Raw genomic sequence first — 22140 nt, 5'->3', positions numbered from 1 at the left:
CCACCACACCGCTATAACTATGCTTCTCTGAGCCCTCAGCTCTCTGGCGTGCCTCTGGTCGTTTCCGAGAGGTGCCGTATGGCCCAGGGCATCGACTTTGAGACTCTGGTGCCCATGATTGATTGCTCCTGCCTCCTGCTGCCGAGGGGATCACTGATCTTACATCTCTGATGCCGAGAACTGTCTGCGCACACTCTGAGGATTGGTGATTAATGGCCTCATTCTCTAATTTCCCTCCACACGCTGATGTTGGGGTAAGCACCCCATGAATTACTTCAGGTCCCTGTTTCCTTGCAATACTGAAATCTCTAAAATGTCCGCCTCCGCCTCTCTGGAACATTTGGGTCAAGTCCACGACCCCTTTCACCATTATTGACCCCTCCCTCTCTCCAAAAATGGCCGTCCATGAATGCCTTCAGGTCCCTGTCTCCTTGCAATACTGAAATCTCTAAAATGGCCGCCCTGCCTCTCTGGAACATCTGGGTCGAGTGCATGACCCATTCTTCTTTTAATGACCCCTCCCTCTCTCTAAAATGGCTGCCCCCTGCTCCTTTCTTGAATAACTGGGTGATTGTTTGACCCCACTACCACTATTCTAGTACCCTCGCTCTAAAATGGCTACTCCTGGCTCATTAATGCTATAGTAGAGCTGATGCATGGCCCCAGTACCACACTCTCCTAAACACTATAATGGGGCCTAGCACATGACCACTATCCAGCATATCCCTGATCTCTCTATTAAGAGGCTTCCGGGTATCAAGGGTTGTAAATAGGCTTGGGCGGTGAACTTGGCTCCGTTCGTGGAGTTTGCAGAGTTTTCTGCACTCCACACTCCGCGGTGCTTCGTGATGTGCAGCGGAGTTTTTTCCCCGCTCGCGATCGCAAACGGTAAGTTCACGAGCCCAAACTGCCACTCGGGTAAAATTTCTACCCGAGCGGCAGGAATACCAGCACAAACTGCAGTTTGCGCTGCCTTCTGCCACTCGCGAAACTTCACTGAGTTTTTTTGTAACTTCACAGAGTTCCACGTAGCAAAACTCCACGAACTACACCCAGGCCTGGTTGTAAACAACCACCCCCGCTCCTCACTACAATAACTTGGCCAATCGCTTGACCCCACTTCCCCAATAATTCTGATCTCTCTTTAGAACTAACAGCGCCCTACTAATATATGTGTTAGAAGATTCCCTAATCAGGACAACTTTAGCAGACAACTGCTATAATCCCCACGCCCAGTCCAAAGGTGCAACCCCAGGCCATATTAGTAGACCGCTCCCCCCGCAGAGCTCCCACTGAGTTCCACCATGGTGACACCATTAAGTCATGTCCATGCAATACCTCAGTACTTGACCTAGCTAATCTGACCGTGCCTAAATTAAGGTGCACCCTCAAGACACACCCTCTCGAAGGATCACTCTGTGGACACCTGCTCACTCCTACCTCACTGCCAAACCACGTATCCTAAGCTCCGTCCTCCACGACCACCCTTACACAGTGCAGTATGGACTCCGGACCTGAAACTTTTGGCACTAACAGCTACACAATTATCTATCCGACCAACCTCTCCAAAAATGCGACTAAGACCCTGAAACATAGACTCCTCAAAGCCAACCCAGAAACCCTTATCTCTGACCCCTACCTCTGTCCAAAAAAAGGTACTATTACGAGCGACCTGATCTTCTACACTAAAAGAAGTGGAGATCAATGTTCCACTCCCTACTTAGACTCACCTCGGCCAAAAAATTCCCTCACGATCTGCAACTTTTGGCTATGAAGTCTCCCACATTTAGAGCAAACACCACTATATCCATCTACAACAATGGGACTATACTAATTCAGGCCACTGATCGCAACCTGGTCATCTTTGATGACAGATTTGCCCTCTTTAAAAGATCTTTGGTCACTAGCGGCTCCCCTTTTCAATCTAGGTATGGACTTCCCCTTACCCCGTCTCAGGAGCTCCCTGATCCCTCGCTAACGGCCCACAACCTGAGGACTGCCTCACCTACCCCGATCAACACACACAGGACTATAGTTCCTCCAACCCCAGGCTCCCCTAACTCACCCATCCTGCCATAACCTGTCCAGACTATTGCCAGTAATCTCGGAGCATTTGTTATCCCTCGCTCCGACCACCTCTCCGAAACTTCCACCACCCCCTCTCCCACTAGCCCTTGCCTACATAACTCCCTCACTCGACAGCAGGCCTGCCCACTTTCCAACAGGAACTCATCCAACCTCCCTTCCCCGACCCTCCCTTCCATCGTCCACTCTCCTTGCGTGCCCATACATCAGAGAAGAAATTCTCCATTAGCGTATCTCCCCATCCCCCTGTGCGCCTGCCCTAGTCTCTCCTCCGCCCTCCCCACTGACCAACCCTCCACCTCCCCTCCATGTGACCCATAATCTGCACTCAGATACTGCTGCCAAGCTCAAGAAAGTAAACCAGGAACTTCTAACTCTCACAACTTTCATCCAAAAACTCACTAAGTACACCGAAGAGCTAGCCCTTGACCTCTCTTCCAACATGTCCACACATGAGATCCCTCATCTCTCGCCCAACAAGACATCACAGGAGATCCCGCATATGATCCAGCTGGAACCACCTGCCCAGAATTGGAATACCACCCCCTACCCTAACGCCCCATCTAGACCTGCCTGATCCAAAAATCCTTTTTCAGAACCTGATATTCTCTCCCTCCTCCTTGAGTACACCTCTCCTCAGTCGGCTATCTCAGCCCCTACTAGATCCTAACAAACAGCCCCACTAATTGCCCCTAACTCGACATTCCCTAAACATGGTAGTGCGGAACCCATCCAATGCATCACACCCAACCCACACAGAGCTCCAAGACTCAACGCCAATTCCATAAACTTTAATAATCTCAAGCAGATCCCCACTACACAACCCACGATCACACACACTCTGCACAAATCACACCTGAAATACATGTTACTTAACTGTAGATCAGCGGTGAAAAATGCCACAGACCTTGCTGATCTCATCCTTGCCCAAGAACTGGACCTCCTTATCCTCATAGAAACATGACTCAACAACTCCTCTGGCCCTATCCTTGACTTATTAGTCCCTCCCAGTCGCAACATTATCAGACTCAACTGAGTTAAGAAAACGGGAGGGGGCATAGCCTGTATCTTCCATTACTCTCACAGCAAAATAGTCCCCTTCAGCCAATCTCTCATCCTGTGAATACTTATGCATTGATATCACTAGCACACACAGACCCTTGTGCATCCTTCACATCTTCTACCACCCCCCAGGTGATAACCTCCCTCTAAATGAACAACTGGTGACTTCAATCTCCATTGGAATTACCCACATGATCAGGCGATTACATCCCTCAAAAACTTCCTGACAGACCTCTCTCTGACCCAATTCTGTGACAGCCCCACACACAGCTTAGACTCGACACTGGATATAATCATCTCCAACCCCAACTCCATCCATCTCGAATCCATTCTCCCCAGTGACTGGATTGACCATCACTATATCAACTCCCTGATTCTTGAAAGTTGGAACCACAAAAGTGCACAACCAATAAAATGAAAACACTGGAAAAGATCACACCATAACACAAGTGTAAATGAGTTCATAGAGCGCTGCTGTAATTTCTCCCTTCCACCACCTGCAAACATGAACGACATTCACGACCTCACTGAACACTAGACCAACACCATGCTTTCTGCCCTGAATGCTACAGCCCCCCTTCAACTAAAAATAATTCTCATAAAAGACTCCAAACCATGGTTCAATGATAGCCTAAATGTGGACAGACGCAGCCTAAGACTAGCGAAACGCACCTAGAGATCCACTCCCTCCACGGATCTTCTAAAAACTCTAAGATTCAAAAGAAGTAGATACAACAAACTCATTAGAGCGGAGAAAACCGAACTTCTTCAAATACCAGCTTGACAAAGCCAAAAAGTGCCCGAAACGACTTTTTGAGTTGATTAAATCTCAATCCAACAACACCTCTACCCAATCTCAGCACCTCTCTTGCCCGCACCCAAACTGCGATGCAGTTACTGAATTCTTCCTCGAAAAGACGAACAAAATCGAATCAGATCTAAGTTCTGCTGCACTCAATCTCTCGCCCTCTTTTGACTCCTCTGTCTCCATACCTCTGACCCCGCCTCATGGTCTCTCCCTCAAAAACAATGCTTCATGGAGCCAATTCCCTCCCCTCAATTACATTACCATCCTCAATATTAATATTCTCTCGACCCTTAAACCCTCAAATGACTTTAATGACCCACTCTCCCCCTACTTCTTTAAAGAAATGAGAGGATCACTAGCATCGCTCTGGTCCAAGATCATCAATGCTTCACTTCTTTAAGGTGAGATCCCAGACTGCTTGAAGGCTGGCCTAGTGCTACCTATTCTAAAAAACCCTCGGCTGACCCCGTTGACCTGAACAACTACCGACCAATCACAAACATACCCACCTTGACAAAACTTCTTGAGAAATGTGTTCATGAACAACTACGCAAACACATTGAGCAATTCCAGCTTCTCGACCTATTCCAATCGGGCTTCCGCACTGGCTACAGCACTGAAACAGCCATCACTCACATAGTGGACGACGCTCTCACTTTACTTGACCAAAATGAAGCCTTTCTTTTATTTCTGCTCGAGCTCTCATATGCATTTGACACTGTCAAACATGACAATCTACTCTACCTTTTGGAACACAGGATGGGGCTCTCAGGCACGGTCCTTAAATGGTTTTCTCTTTCCTCAACAACAGAACACAAAGAGTCAAATCCAACCAGTCTCTATCCAACCTTAGTCCATGCACAGTAGGTGTCCCCCAAGGATCCTCAATCTCCACCACACTCTTTAACCTTTTCCTGGAACTATTGACTGTAATTCTTAAAGCCTCCAACATTCAATATCACATGTATGCTGACGACACCCAACTCTACATGGAAATCTCCTCCCCCGACGACATCAAATCTCTCAACTGAACCCTTCTCAAAACCCTAAATAGGCTAACCTCCAACCATCTCAAATTAAATGCCCTCAAGACAGAATTCCTCCTCATTGCACCCGCTTGGCAAACCCCCACTGTTGTGAAATATCTCTGTAACGTCACCGCCCTCAACTGCACACCACACATCATTGACTCAACTGAATCACTAGGAGTTGTGCTAGACAAAAACCTAAACATGCAAGACCACATCAGATCATCGACCGAAGGAGCGAACTTCCAACTTTGCATCCTAAGAAAACTCAAACCCTACCTTCCCAAAGAAATTTAATAAGCTCAAAACCTACAATCGTACATTCTCTGGCATCGCCACTAGAATCTGGAACTCCCTTCCAGTGGAAACAAGACTGATTCCCTCAACACTTGCATTCAAAAGGGAAGTTAAAGCTCTACTAATGAACAATGCCTTGAACTAGATGCTTTGCTCCTCCTGCCTTTAGCTTACTGTATACATATAATTTGTTGCGACCCTGCTTTTTGTTCTCACCCAACCTGCCTCCTATGTCCACCTTAATTTTATCTTGCTCCTGTTGTATATTGTCCCACTATTACCTTGATTTTTCTCCCCGAGCAATTTTCCTATGAATTCCTCAAATATAGCCTTAAATATGTCAACTGGAGTCAAAAACATTTGAGAAGTCATTGTCAAGTCTGTGTTTCTTTGCTTTTGTCATTTATCATGTTATTTTTCGCTTTGTGTGTTGGCAGCCTTACAAAGAATGTTGGGGTATTTATAAATGAAGTAATTTATAAAAATGATGTAATACCCCAGATGGTCTTTGTGTGTGCTCCTATGATTGAAGTAAACATTAAATAACTCATTGATTTTTTCGGTTGTAGAAGTAATACGTGTCACCCGACAGAACCAAGATTTTGCTAGGTCCACAACTAATAGGTACAAAGAATTTTTGAACATGAGACCGGTTCTACGGGCTATGGGTGCTAGATATGGCCTCTTCCACCCCTGCCTTTTCAAGGTTACTTACAACAACAAAACAACGACTTATGAGGATCCTGTCAAATTGCAAAGTTTCATCAATCTTTGAAGAACTGACTCTATGGACTCTTCTGGAGCTTCTTCTTCCTATGCTGTTTATTTGGTCCTCTTGTTTATTATAACAAATTCTCTTATAGGTTTATTGATCTTAGACTTTAGCCTCTAATATTTCTATTTATAATATTTGTTGTTTTTTGACCATTTGTTTCGTTGGCTCTTGTTATGGTATTGTGTCTATATTATATTTGTTTTATTTCTTTGAAACGATGAATATTGTTGTCTTTTTTCCCCTCTTCCTCACAGGTCCTTTGATGTACGCACTCATTGTGTACCCTCACCTTATTTGAGTTTCTATGGTTTGTTCTCGTCCTCGTTTCATTGAGTGTGGACGCGCCATTTGTTCTTTGTGGCTTCACCTCCCCCCACTCCTTTGTGATGTCTCTTGAATTAGGTATGTTGTACCTTTTTCATTGTCATTCTTTTGTACCTCTCCTTTTTTCTTTTCTTCTCGTTTTCTATCCTTGTATTACTTCTTCTTCTCCTTCTACTTCTTTTTTCTTTCTTTTCCTCCCTCTCTTGGTTTATCATTATGTCCTCACATGCATATCTACTTTCATCAGTCCTCCTTTTCTATTGTCTTTCCTACTTTCATGATTTTCCTCCTTCTTTTCTCTTCTTACTTTCTCCTTTTTTCTTCGTGTTGTTTTTCACTTTTCTACCTAAGTCTATCACTTCCTACTCTTCTTGGTTTCTTATCTCAAGCTCACTTTTATATTTATTGTTCTCAATTTTTCTTTATCACTATATTTTATGCTTTTACAGTTGGAATGTTACAGATCTTACCTTTTATGCTTCGAAGGTCATTGTGGGCCTTCTTTTCCTTGTTAATTTGTTGTTGCTTTCATGTCTTTGAAAATCATATCATGGAATGTCAGAGGTCTGAATTCTCCCATCAAAGGACAACGTGTTTTAACTCATTTATCCGAATTGGGAGCGGACATTTTATGTTTGCAGGAATCACATTGGAATGCTATTGAATCTTTGAAGTTGAAGAAAGGATGGGTTGGGAGTGTCTTTTTCTCTCCAGGTGACGGTAAACGCAATGGAGTTAAATATTAATTTGCTTTCTCAACAGTCTGGTGAGGAAGGCATATGGTTATATAGTAAATTGCAAGTTGGTGGTGTTCCGGTATCTTTGTTCAATGCTTATGCGCCCACTAATTGAGATCCTTTGTTTTGGTCTTCTCTATCTCAGCAAATTTCCTCGTGTGTTGATGATAATTTTATCCTTGCTGGTGACTGCAACCAAGTGATGGATCCCTTCATAGATCGAAGCTCACTGGTTTCTTTTCACCCTCATAAAGCTCATAAACTATTTATTCAGACCATTCAACAGTATAAACTCATAGATGCTTGGAGAATTTGCAATCCCACTACTAGAGAATTCACGTTTTTCTCCCCAGCCCACCAAACTCAATCTAGATTGGAATATTTTTTTGTTTCACATAACATATCCCAAACTTTAAGAAGCGCTAAAATTGGCTCTATTCTGATCTCAGACCATTCTCCCATTTCCATTCGATTAGACATAGTTTCAAAGTCTAATTTACCAAGAAGATGGCGATTTAATAACTCACTTCTTCTAGATCAAAATTTTGTCTCCTCTTTTGTTAAATTTTTTAATGAATATTTTTCTATAAACCAAACCGATACTCTTCATTTTTCCGTAATTTGGGACGCATTCAAAGCAGCTGCCAGAAACTTCATCATTGGTTTTGTCTCCAGAAAACGTAAAAATGCCCGTAAAGTTACCAATGATCTTTTGGCTGAGATAAAGAGACTGGAACACTCCTATTTCTCCTCAAAATCCCCAAACTGTCTCTCACAACTTATTAAGGCAAAATTTCAATTTAACAAAGAATCTACAGACAATGCCTTATTATATCTGCTGAAATCAAGCGCAAAGTTCTATGGTGGTCAGAATAAGGCTGGCAAACTTTTGGCATATTACACAATTCCTCTCAGGTATCCATAAGTCTTATAACACTCAAATTGATTTTACCCCCTTAGAAGCTGCTTTATCACACCAAGAGATTCTGAGTACTTTATATTCACTTAAGAAAGACAAAGCTCCGGGACCTGATGGATTTACAATTGAATTTTTTACCCACTTTGCTCCTATCCTTCTTCCTAAACTACTCAATCTCTTAAATCTTTTTACACAGTCAGGAGAATCATCAGGGTCCTTTTTAGAAGCTCTAAAATGTTTAATACCTACAGATGGGAGGGATTCAAAATATTGCAAGAACTATAGACCCATCTCGCTTGTAAATATTGATTATAAAATGTTTTCTAAAGCCCAAGCTATTCGTCTTGAATCGTTCCTCCCCCAATTACTGGGCGCAGAACAATCTGGTTTTGTCAAAAGTCATCTCCTTTCTGACAATACCCGATAATTTTTTTATATTTTATCAAAAGCCCCACTCTTACCCCACTCATTAGCTGCAATAGCATTGGATGCCGAGAAGGCGTTTGATCGAGTAAATTGGTTGTACTTCTTTCACACATTGAAATGGTTTGTTTTTGGCTCCAAAATTATTTCTCTGATTTTTATCCTACATTCTAAATTACGAGCAGCATTTTTTGTGAATGGTACTTCATCTCTCTATTTTGAACTAAAAGGAGGGGTATGTCAGGGTTGTCCATTATCCTTGTTTCTCTTTAATCTAGCCCTGGAACCTTTTTTGTCCAGGATGCGTCAAAATGTTGAAATAAAGGGATTTGAAACTAAAGACACACAATTTAAATTAGCAGCTTATGCTGAGGACATCTTATTATTTCTCTTCGAACCTCAATCTTCTGTCCCTGCCTTCTTACAGGAATTGGAACTCTTTGCCTCTGTCTCTGGTTATAAGCTTAATCGGGATAAGTGTGAAATATTACCTTTGCTTGAAACTCACATCATATTAAATATTTGGGTCGTTACCCCTTTAATTTCGATAATGCTATCTCTTTGCATGGAGAAATGTTTACATAAAATCTCCTTTCTGATCACTAAATGTCACCCTCTATATCTCTCAGGGTGAGGTTGTCTAAATACGATTAAAATGATGCTGGCTCCATTAGCTTTATTCACTACTTTTAATATCCCTGTCCCCATTCCTTTAAAATTCTTTAAAAAAATTACTCTATTTTATCATCATTTCTGTGGAACAGAAAATCACCTTGTATGTCCTTGTTGCGATTAACAAAACCTAAAGCAGAGGGCGGAGTTAATTATCCCAATTTTCCCACTTATCATAGATCCTTCCTACTTCGCCAAGCTTCCAGATGGCTCTCTGACTCTTCACTGGAATGTCAGTTGTGGGTAGTACTTGAACGTTCCTCTCTTTCCCCTTTCTCTTTTAAGGAATTTCTCTCATTTACCCGCAGACCACCATCATTTTCCACTCCTATTCTCAAATACACTTGTAAACTTCTGGGTTTTTCTCCAACCCCATCTCCTACCAATCTAGACTCCATCTTTAAATCCTCTCTGTGGCACAACACATCCATTTTAATTGGTGGGAAACCTTTTTATTGAAAATCTTGGAGAAACAAAGGCTTAATTTGGACACAACAACTGTTTTCTCAAAGTAAGATCTTGTCTTTTTCTGATGCCAGTCAACTTTTTCATTTACCCCCTTCCTTCCACTCCAAATAGAACTTACTTTCACAAGCTCTTTCAAATGCATATACTCAAATCCTGATTTATCCAAAAACTCCCCTGGTTAACAGTTTGTGTGCCTTTCTACTTTCCTGCCCTAAAGCTCCCAATATTTATATCCATATACGATCCACGCAGCTTGTTAGAGCAAAGACCAAAGTTGAACTTTCTTGGGAAGAGGATCTTGGGATTGATTGGCCATCTTCTCTGTGGAACAAAATATGGTCCAAAATTAGGAAAACTTCTCGAGCTGTAAATGTTACAAAAATGTTATTCTTTATCTACAACAGTGTTTTGCTACACCCAGTTGTACTACATAAGCGACATGTCACAATACCAGACACCTGTTGGTCCTGCTCCTCTCCACTAGCTGACTTAAAACACCTGCTTTTTACTTGTCCATACATACATAACTTCTGGACATCTGTCTGGACTCAAATTAACTCTATCTTCAATTCTAATTTTCCTCTTTCTATCACGCACCTATTTTTGGGTAGTTTATCTCCTATCTGGGAGGATCATACTTCCAATACAAAGATTGTCCACTTACTGTTGGCGGCTCCCTTTCATCAGATCACTAAAAATTGGAAGGATTTTATGAATCTGTCTTTCCAAACTTGGTAGTACGCAGTGTGTTATCATCACGGATTGGGTACAGCATGTATTCATCCCATTCATCTAGCCATGAAATACCTCAGTGTATGGTCACCTGTTAAATTGTTCATTGATGCCAGTGCTAAACGCTCTTTTTCTTTAAGTCCTGCTCAACAAAAAGTTGCTCGACCTCCATGACATTCTATATGTTAGATAATAATAATATATAATATGTTGTTATATTTCGGCTAATGCTATGTTGCTATATGGTTGTTATATGCAATGCAATGCTATACAGTTTTATTGATATGTTTCTGCTTTTTCATTCCAACCTAGATATGCTTACATGATACTTTTAACTTTTATGTTCCCGTTTTTTTTTGTTTCCTTACACTCCTCACTGTATCAGTTGTTTTCTCAATAAACTTACTTTTTGAAACTAAAAAGACAAACGACTTAAGCTGATGACATTGATCGGAAGCATGGGGAGTACAGGCATGCTGTGAGCTGATCATTTCAAGCCCAGTGTGAGTCTGCTTGCTGAGCTATATACCCTCTGAAGCTTGCCCAGAGCTTAGGAGGGGAGACCTATTAAGACCTTGTATTAGTAGTTGTTGCACTAGTTAAGGGTCATGATAACCAAGACAGTTCAATGCAGCACTAGTATCAGTACTAGAGGCAGAATACAAGAAGGTAAAAATATGAAAGAAAGATGTTGTTTTGCATTGTATACATCTCGTAAAGAGGAAAAGCTTAAGTTTCATTCCATACAATTAATCGAAGGGGGAGCTGAAGTTGCACCATATAGATAGGCGTCTCATAATCCATGAGCGCACAGTTGACCTGAAAAATAACTTTTGTCTGTTATTAGTTTACATGTAGCTAAATATGTTGCATCGACTTTTGGTTATGCATGAGACAGATCAAGTCATAACAGCGATTCAGAGGCATCTATGACCCTGACACAGAGTTGGGTGTTACCAGGGTACTTATGATGGCTTCTGTGGCCTTTGAGGTTATACAGGACTTGTGGCCTTTGAGGTTATACAGGAGTTGTATTATGAATAAGTTGAAGACAATTACGTATGCCTTACTCCACAGAAACTGTCAGTTTGCAATAGAGGGCATTGTGCGCCACTATGGTGAACTGGATGAAGAGATAGAGAAGCATCAGTGCGTAGCCCTACGCTAGTTCCTGAAAGTTTGTTGTATCAGTTGTTAAAGTATGTGGCTTCAATACTACACCAGGTAAAATTCAGTCTAGAAGTCACTAAAGAAAGAGGTCATTTGCAGATTGCTGAAAATTGTTCAGTCATCAAATATTCTAAGATTGTTGACATAGACAGGAGGCAAAATATCAGCTAGGTTTTTATTATGATTCTCAGATCTGCATAAGATTCTTTCGAAGCAACAATCATTTTTGGAGAACGGCACTTATTTTTTACATTAGATATTTACAGAGAGCAAGAGAGGCAAAAACACACAGAGTAGAGCAGCAGGACCTGCAAGAGTGAGATACAGGGCAGAGAGTGTCTGGTAGTAGACAAAGAGGTGAGACAAGAAGTCCATTCTAGCCCAAGCAGCCTTGGTATTTGATGCACTGACATTTAATAATGCCGATCATAGGCTTCTGAGCAGAGCTTTGGGCACCAGCTCCGGGCCTTTTACAATTTTAAGCACTGCATATCAGATATCAGCGTGTGATAGTTAAATATGTATAATTGACTTTAATCACGAAACAGTCATAAACTTAAGTCATTCTTTCATTAAAGGAGAACATATGATCAAAATGGCTGTAAATGAATGAATTTTCACCAGGATGTCATGGGTAAATCCTGTGGCTTATATTCATATCACAATGCAAAAATCCTTACATGATGAAACAGTGTGACATATTTACGAGAGAAGTGGCAGATCGTGGTGTTAGCCTCCTTGGCTTAACGCCACCCTCCGCCACTTCTGAAAATGCAGGGCTGCACCGTATTTAGAAGAATACGGTGCAGCCCTGCGTTTCCCCTTGCGCTGGCGCTAATTTAGCTGCCAAGCTCCAACGCGTCCAAGGTGTCCCTAGGTGTCCCTTCCTGCACGTAAACAATCAGTAATGGCGCTTTGTAACTTCTGTGTGTGCTGCCTAATACAGCAAACATAGAAGCTAGAAGAAATGTTTCCAATTATTTTTTATGTGCAGGAAGGGGCACTTTCATGCACATAAACAATCGTGTTTTGCTGTTTCTATGTGTGCTGCACAACACAGTATACATGGAAACAGCAAAAACGAGGCGAAATAAAGCATTTCTCCTTGTTTCCCCTGTTTAAGACCAGTTTTTCTGTGGTCTTAATTTTGGTGCTACCTCATATTTACGCCACCCTTGTAAATAGGGGGCAGCATCAAAATCAATGGGTGTTGCGATGGAACACCCATCGCAACACCCATATACCTCACCTTTCACGCAAAATGTGGCGTGAAAGGGTGCCTTATTTACAAGGCAGCGCTGAGCCACGTTAAGTAGCTTAACGCCGCCTTGTTAATAAAGCAAAGCCCCTATGGCCACCACAACGTCTGAAAAAGTGACATTGTGGTGGCGAGAGGAGCTTGTAAATATGCCCCCAGTGTATCCAAGTTGTGCTTAAGACTAAAGATTACCCATTGCACAAGTAACGGATTGAGAAACCAAGGTAACACTGTATATGGACTTCAGGGGGTGATGAATTCTAATTTAACACTGAAGCCCAAATCCCCTAATTACAAGACAGAATTCCCATACCAATCCTAACAGTCCTTTATGCGTGAGAACATTGCCCATGTTTCAGAGTGAATTCAGCCAAGGCCAAGATGAAATACAGCAGCCTTACAGGCGGAAGTGTGGACATCTCGTATTAGAAAGATTTATGTGGTCTATAGTGCACATTTAGCTTTTGCTACAAGGTTATTAATCAAGCTCTTCTAATATTTCCAAATGACAGAATATTCACTAAAGTCAAACAAGCGACTCGAGATGAAAAAAGAGGCTTAAAACATATTTGAGAAATATATCCTTTAGGAATGACAAGAATGCGTGTTCAACACTTGCTTGGATCGGCCAAAGCGCAATATCTCACTGCTTTCCCCATAAAATATTTACAATTTTCCTTTAGTTAGTCAATGTTATTGCAATGGCCAAAAAATTATACATTGCTTCTATTACAAGCCTTGTTATGGACGAACTCTGATCAACCTTCATGTCCTCGATTTAATCCAGGTTGATTGGCATGAATGGGATAATCTGATATTCTTGCTATGAAAAATCCCGTTTATTACAACCACCTTGACCAACTCGAGCCTATTGCGCATGATTCCATTCCACATATGTGAAAAGGTTAGAACGGGCCTGCACCCGTATTTGTCAAAATTGCACCGCATTCAAGGCATGCAGGGAAAGCCTCGTGACGAGATGGCCAATTTACTGCAATGCAACTTCGCAATGGGGTATCACGCAAGAACCACACTCCACGCTGTTACTTGAAGCGTAAAAGGCCATTTTATTAGGACATCGTTGCAATCATTTAGACTTTATTCGACAGTACATAAATGCAATAAATATACTTTCCCCATCCCATACCGACTCATTCTCCTTTCATCCATTCTCAAAACCATCTCACCTGTTAGACTTTTCCCCCATTCACTCTGTGACCTCCTTCCTCTCCCCATTCTCACCTTCACTTGCCCTCCAAGTATCCTCTGTGTAATTTCCTTAATTGGCCATTGCTTCCCACGCCCGCTATCAGTCACCTGTGTACCGTTCTCCCCCCCGAGGGGTGGATCCGCCCATATGTGACTACCCACCCCTCCAAAGTACCGTGACGCCTCTACTCTGCAACCTGCCATAAACTGGCACGCTCAGCCCAAAATCTATCCCAACCCTTCGCTTAACGTCTGTAGGGTGGGTGGGCGGACAAACTTTTTCCTCCCTCCCGGTGGTGCTCAGGTGTCAGGAAGAGGCCGGATACTCCTCTCCTGACACCTATATACCCTCCCAACTCCCGGCCCCCCTCCTTCCTAGGATCCCACCCCCACCATGTCCTTCCGGTCGTTGCGCGAATACCCCGGGGGAAGACTGGTCTGCGACCTGTACTTCCCCCGGGGCCCGCAAATCCAATACTGCACCCCGAGACACTACTGCAGGTAAAAGTTACAGCCCATTTTGATGCCTAGAGATCGATTATGAGGGTGACCTGCGGTACTGGAGTTTGTGCACTCGATTACCAGACGGTTTCACTCTTTCCCAAAGTTTTTTCCTGTGCATGTTTTTCCAGATGTAATTTGGTGACATCTGCACGGAGAAAATCATTTTGAGCACAAAAATCTGAATACCAGGATCGGCCGCAAAAACTGCTTTCACACAATGGCAGGATTTGTTTTAGATTTCACGTAATACGTGACTATCTCGTTAATTCTGTGATGTAAAGCGTCAACTGAGGCTGAAAGAGTGCAGATTAGAACGGAGGTGTGTTGGCCACTGCCCCATTTTTGATCTTTCCATTTACAGTTCATACATTAGCTTGCCGATTTCCCGGTCGGCATAAGCTCTGTCCACAGCGTGAGTTCTACAGAAAACGAGGTATACCCTCTCTGCTCGTACATGCAAGCACAGAACATGCTCATGATATGTCCACAGGGCCATAAATACACAAACAATAGTATCTTAAAAAAAAAACCATGCAACATTGATTTTAAAAACACCATACACATGTTTTTCCTGAACCATGGATGTTGCACTTCTGCTGTATTTGAAACGGACCGAAGAACTTACTGAACCCAGGAACTTGCCATGGAAAACCACTGATTCCGAAGTTTTTTATTCTTTATAAGCTCTTAAAATGCAGGCATTTTGATTCACATTACTCCAATTATCGCCGAACATCAATTGTAATAAATGTAAGCCTGGGAAAATAATGAAGACATTTGGGAAAAAACACAAAGGGGCAGATTTACAAGCCCCATGCTCCAAATGTACGCTGCAGCTGCGTCACTTCTGTGATGCAGCGGCGTCGTAAACAATGCACCAGGATGCAACATTTTTACAACGTGACACATTTAGGGAGATGCGTCACGTTGTAAAGCCCTGTGCTACATTATACCTGCATCAGTTATATTGCAGGGTGGGCGTTCCGTTGCAAGGAAGCCTCGTAAAAGTGTCTCAGTGAAATCTACAAGATTTCATTGAGTGACTTTTATGACACCACTGCGTCAGAACCTTGCGCCTTCTTGAAGCAGGTGTAAGGAGTGACGCAGAATGGTCAGATTAGGCATTCCTGACCATTGCTGGAGTTGCGTCGTGCTTACGACACGACCCCAGCAATGCGTTGCCTTTCTGACAAAAGATGCATCACACATCTGTCTGTCCTTGCGCCGCAGTGCAGCCATGGTGACGCAAGGCTATTTTACGGTCACGCAAATGAACTGGCGTATCCCTGCACATATGCAGAGATGCGCCAGTGCTTGTAAATCTGGCCCATAGTGATTGCATATTTTCAATAAACTACCCATTACTACTGGAACTCTTCCTATGAAAATGCTCTTTAAAGGCCAGAGGTGGCGCAAGCATAAACCAGGACCCAGCAAATGGTGCTGGTTATTATGCTCATTTGCATGTTGAGTCGTCACTGACCTTTGTAATCAATAAATTCATGTGAATCATAAACTTTTTACATACCACAGCTTCAATTAGGCAGCACAAGCATTAGGGGGAATAAACTTAAAAATGATAACACCAAACTAACGTCGGATTATCAGTTGAACCCAAATGAGAGTGACATTTCAATGAGTATTAATAGAAATAAATACAAATGAGGAGAAAACTGAGATGTGCATGTATTTTTTCTTAATGTATGCTTTTCGATGTACGCTTTTATGATTTTAAATTTGAAAATCGAATAAAGCTTTCTTGATTGATTGATTGATTGAGATGTAAATGTCTGGGCCACCAGCCATGGTACTATAGCACGCAATGTTGTTGTTGGATATGCTCATGCGATGAGGCAAAATTCAATCACTCTCACTGCTATACAGCTAATGGATAAAGAGGGAAGAAACACTTGCACTGATAAATGCCACTATAGGCGGAAACAAATATGTGATTGAGAATTGACCAATGGATGAAAAGGTATGATTCAAACCATTTACTTATTTATTTATGATATATATATATATATATATATATATATATATATATATATATATATATATATATATATATATATATATATATATTTCATGAGGCCACGGAGTCAACTAAAGCTACTTCTAGGGCAGACTTAAAAATATGACTGGAGAACGTGTGTTAATTTTAACTGATTCTATTCTATCAAATCAGAAGAATCAAAGCATGCTCCAATAATATAAAATAACATGTGGCTCCGTGACCTGAAGTTATGATTATTCATTAAACTCGCAAATGTACATATATAGTGGAAGTAGGGGTACGGTGCACTCCAGCACCATCAAAATATCAGTGTTGGAGGTAAGAAGGTAAATGAGCAATAAATATGCCTTTGATTTTGGTTTGATCTTGTCACATTAGTTGTGTTAAAGGGCAGAGGTCAAATGTCAGGCAACCTTCTGACAAATTCATGCTCATTCATTTAACATGGAGATTGGTGTTTACTTGTCTTTGACTGCAAAGAGAGAGGATTTTGTTATGCCAACGGATACAGTCTTTCAGTGGAACAGGGAGTGTGAATGGAAAGGCTGTAGGATGTCCTTTTTTCTAACACACAAAATGTAAATATATGTACTATGTAAATATTTCAAAATACATCAGCAGTTAGGGCACAAACAAAGCATATTTAATTCTTTAATATGATGATGGAAACAATGTTTTTAATAGCATCAAAAGAAATCAAGACATTTTAGTTGGAGACGCTCAAACTATAACTTTTCACTGCCACCAGTTTTTTACACATCATTGTTTGTGCGCCATATAGTTGTACCTGTAAAACTGCATGTATGTGGACATTTTGGTGCCGATTCGGATCTTGGAGAAACCGGGTACGAACCGTCGGTCGGAGTGTTTTCTCCGTCCGACTCGTACCTGGGGAAATAACATTACAAACATGCAAGTACGATTCGCACGGAAACACCATTTCCGTACAAACCGTAAAAAATACCGACCGACGAAAATTTCCATACAAATGTGATCCGGGAAAGCGCCGACGTGACGTCGGGACGCATTCAGGCTGCGTTTCACGAACCAGGAAGTACGATTCGAACCGACAGCAGTCCGGACGGCAATATTTTTACGGCACCCAAAAAGTGCCGGAAAAGCTAAGTACGCCGCAATGCCAGCGGAATAGGGGGCCCGGTACATGCCGTGCCCCCCCAGCCCCCGCATGTACGCCCCGAACACCCCCCCAGCCCCCGCATGTACGCGCCGTACCCCCCCAGCCCCCGCATGTATGCCCCGAACACCCCCCCAGCCCCCGCATGTACGTGCCGTACCCCCCCAGCCCCCGCATGTACGTGCCATACCCCCCCCAGCCCCCGCATGTACGCGCCATACCCCCCCAGCCCCTGCATGTACGCCCCGAACACCCCCCCAGCCCCCGCATGTATACGCCGTACCCCCCCAGCCCCCCATGTACGCCCCGAACCCCCACCCGTGTACGTACGGACCATACCCCCACCCGTGTATGTACACCAGTGTACGTACAGACCGTACCCCCACCCATGTATGTACACCAGTGTAGGTACGAACCGTACCCCCACCCGTGTATGTACACCAGTGTACGTACGGACCGTACCCCCACCTGTGTATGTACACCAGTGTAGGTACGGACCGTACCCCCACCTGTGTATGTACAGCGCTGGGGGTTCGCGCTGTACATACACGGGTGGGGGTACGGTGCGTACGTACACGGGTGGGGGTACGGTCCGTACGTACACTGGTGTACATACACGGGTGGGGGTATGGTGCGTACGTACACGGGTGGGGGTATGGTCTGTACGTACACTGGTGTACATACACGGGTGGGGGTACGGTCCGTACGTACACGGGTGGGGGTACAGTCCGTACGTACACGGGTGGGGGTACGGTCCGTACGTACACGGGTGGGGGTTCGGGCAGTACGTACACGGGTGGGGGTATGGTCCGTATGTACACTGGTGTACATACACGGGTGGGGGTATGGTCTGTACGTACAGGGGTGGGGGTACGGTCCGTACGTACACGGGTGGGGGTACGGTCCGTACGTACACGGGTGGGGGTTCGGGGCATACATGCGGGGGCTGGGGGGGTACGGCGCGTACATGCGGGGCTGAAGGGGTGTTCGGGGCGTACATGCGGGGGCTGGGGGGGTGTTTGGGGCGTACATACGGGGGCTGGGGGGGTGTTCGGGGCGTACATGCGGGGGCTGGGGGGGTGTTCGGGGCGTACATACGGGGGCTGGGGGGGGTTCGGTGCTTATGCGGGCACATGTCTTCATGGTTGCTATGGGAGTTCGGTCCGGACGGTGTTTCTTCCATACGGTTGTAACATCGGACGCACGGGAGAGAACGTACTTGCGTGCTCGGACTTCACTTTTCACATTTGTACGTAAAATCGTCCGGGGATGTGTTGGACACTTTTTCCGACCCGAGGACGTGTGGGGGAATTTTCCCAATGCGATTCGTATGGACTTTTTCCCATACGAATCGTACTTGCCAGTTTGTACGGTACTTGTACGATCCGTACGGAAAAAAATCCGGATACGATTCGTACGGGGAACATTTTTCCAGGATCGGAATCGGCACCACAGTTGGGATTTCAATGGAAAATGGTCTTACTGTAATTAACAGTGCATATCCACACCATGCTTTAGTAGTAAATCTGCGACAGTGTGCCCTAAAATTTACCACCAGCTACATACTACACTCTTTTCACAGTCTTGCTGAATGGGTGTGGCTCAATTGCCACACTTGTTCTTTGTATAAGACTTGGATTTTCACAATCTCCTTGATTTCAGTGATGTAACATTAATGGAGGCACCAACACTCTGAAAATGGACTCAGCACCCCTGGGAATGCACCTAGTTATTGATGTTTACAATGTGTACTTGACAAGCAGCATGTTTTCAGAGCAACGAATCCACCTCACACAACTTGGATAAGCTTCCTGTCAATTGCATCTTAAATGGAGTGTAACATTCGGCTTCAAATAGTGAGTTGGTTTCAGAAACATTAAGAACACCATTTGCCTACCTGACATTACATTTAGTTGGGGAGTTTAAATATCTATATGTTACATTTACATTTATATTTTTTTATCCTAAAATACAATGCTTTTGCATCAAATATTAGGTAATTATAAGATATAAATCAATGTATACATTCCAGTAATCCATTTGACAAATACTGTATTTGTATAACATAAAGCTGGACTCAACCTGCCACATCCCCATCTCTCCAGATCTTCACCCTTCACTTAAAACATTTAGGGAAAAGTAACATAATAATATTGAGCTCCAGAAGTCTTCAATTAATAACTGCTGCAACACAACTGTTAGTAATTCAAGTCTTTAATAATCATTCACTAACGCCCTGTTGAATTTAGTCTATCATGTCATTCCATTGATTCACTGCCCAGATTCTGATGTCGGCAATTTTTTTTTTCACAGTTACTTGTGAATATTCTGACTCGGCACTTTAGTATAATTTATGGTCCCTGACCAGTTCTCCATTTTAGAATTTATAAACAGCAATGAAATGTCACTATGCTCTGCTCCAGAAGCTTTAAATTAATAACAGATGCACTACAATCACTGTTAGTAGACCAGTCTATCCTGAGATTTCTTATCCTTTTGCCACAGTTATTGGAATTTGCTATGTGTATATTTAGTAGGGCCTAGTTTGATTTTGGCATTTGATGTATATCAAAGATATTTTTATTGAATTTCCAGCAATTAATCTGAAACAATATCAACACAACTTCCCTCGCAGGGGAGCAGCATATTCCGGCAGAAAAACAAATGCTTTGACAAGATACGTTGCCCAGCCTAATTCTAACTCCTTTCTCAGAGAGTGGCTTAAGTGGTGGGTACAGCTTCTGATAATAACGGAGCACGAGGCTCAGTTTTCCAAGCATAAAGTCCGAACAACAATTCTGTACGTGTTTCATCTTCTTTCTGCCAGGTTAAATTTCCTAAGCCTTCCAAGTGGAAGGCGCCACATGTAGTGAACGTATAATCCTAGCCTAATATTCCCACCTCGAAAGTGAACATAATTAGAAACGAAAAAGTAAAAACCCTCCCCGGTTCCTACCCCCCTCCCCTGCTGTGGTGGCGGCAGCATTCATGCATTTGAATTAACCTACAATACTAGAGCTCTCCTCAAAATTGAAATAGATGAAGGGCCTAATGATGGAGGGGCATACAGCCGATGGTAGTCCTCGTGAAAGAAAGGTGACTAGGGGACCCCACTTGAACTCAAAATTCTTATAGTTATCTCTGAAAATGTCTGATTTGCGTTCCAGGCTAAGCGAGAATGCCAAAGAGATATAGCTGGCACTTCTTTCATTTTCCAGGCGGCTGCTAAGGTGATCTTAGCTGCTCCTATACAAAGCCACATTATCATTTTATCCGCTCTAGTCTGATGTTCTAGGGTGGAGTCACGAAGTCCCAAAAGGACACCTGCATAGTTGTGGGGATGGGGTATCCCAACATGTCCTTTATATATATGTGCCAAAATTTCTTCCCAGAAGGGGTGGATAGCTGGGCAGTCCCTCCATATATGCTGAAAAACCCAAGTAATCCGCACCCCCACCAGCATCTATCTGAGGTGTTGGGAAAGATTCGCCTAAGCTTGGACGGGTGCAAATACCAGTCCATCATGGTCTTCAAGTGAGCTTCACGGAGTTCTGTGGAGTGATTGAATCTTATGATGTCGGACCACAGATGAGTCCATTCTTCGTCAGTGATAGTTCGCTGAAGTACCTCTTCCCACATGTACATATACCATGGGCGTGGGGAGAGTGTGGTGGTGAGTAGGAAGTTGTATATGAACGAAATCACTCCATTCATAGAGGAAGTTGGTGAGAAAAGCCTTGAATTTTGTGAGGGGGCGAGTGGCTGCCTCGCGTACCTGAGGTGCAAGTGCCCAGTGTAGTAGTTAGGTATAATGGTACCTTTCTGTGTTCCCTAGTCCATAGTCACACTTGCAATTATCAGAATTATGGAATAGGTGTGTCAAGGCGAGGCATCCTCCCTCCCTCCAAGCGTCAAAGGTTCCCTCATGTAGGGCCGGCAGAAATGCTGGTTTGATATGGAGTGGTGTAAATGGAGAGGGGAACGTAGTCCACCTGTCGTCTCCTGAAACTGAGTCCCATACTTTTAAGGTGGTGCGCGTGGGAGTGCTTTTGTACGTGTTCCTAAGCCTATCACTTTTGAGTCGCCAAACTAGGTCCCATATGGTCCTTCCAGTCACACTGCGATCCACATGTAACCAGTGCTTTTCAGATTCCTGCTGTGACCATTCAACCAAGACTCTTAGCTGTGCAGCTTTATAATATAAGTGGATGTCTGGGAGACCTACTCCCCCTCCCTGCGTGAGCGGCGTAATAGGGAGAAGGAGAAGCAAGCGCGTCCCCCCTGCCAGACAAAACGTAGAATCATGGCATTCACTCGCTGAAAGAAATCCCCCTCCAATCTAATGGGTAGAGCCTGAAATAAATGTAAGAGCTTAGGAAGGAGAGTCATTTTCACAGCGTGTATCTGGCCTAGCCAGGATAGGAAACGAGGTTTCTATCTCATGAGATCTGAATGGATTCGGGTTAGGATGGGGGGGAAATTGACAGCATAAAGCTTCTCTACTGTTGGTGTCAGCT

The sequence above is a fragment of the Triturus cristatus genome, chromosome 7, assembly GCF_964204655.1.
Source record: "Triturus cristatus chromosome 7, aTriCri1.1, whole genome shotgun sequence".
NCBI lineage: Eukaryota > Metazoa > Chordata > Amphibia > Caudata > Salamandridae > Triturus > Triturus cristatus.
Note: the sequence above shows the minus strand (reverse complement) of the source record.